Genomic DNA, 204 nt, shown 5'->3' on the forward strand with positions numbered 1-204 from the left:
AGAGAGAGAGAGAGAGAGGTGTGCAGACAGGTGCAAGCAGACAGACAAACATATGCAAGACAAAGACACATTGAGGAGCAGAAACACGTGCCAATATAAGCTAAAAACATACATTTTTATACGTACATAAACCCACTGACACAAATGGATTCAATTAGCTTCACATTTAACCGCAGATATAGATGCGTATTGTTCAAGTGTTAC

General features: G+C 39.2%; 1 protein-coding gene across 1 annotated transcript in view; it reads right to left on the reverse strand.

Moving 5' to 3' along the window:
- The window catches only part of LOC118335330 (DENN domain-containing protein 3-like), a gene marked incomplete in the record, with an annotated part of 15,127 nt that overhangs the window by 5,800 nt on the left and 9,123 nt on the right, over positions 1–204 (reverse strand).

Source organism: Morone saxatilis, unplaced genomic scaffold (assembly GCF_004916995.1).
Source record: "Morone saxatilis isolate NCDOM2014 unplaced genomic scaffold, NCSU_SB_2.0 Contig24, whole genome shotgun sequence".
Lineage (NCBI taxonomy): Eukaryota > Metazoa > Chordata > Actinopteri > Moronidae > Morone > Morone saxatilis.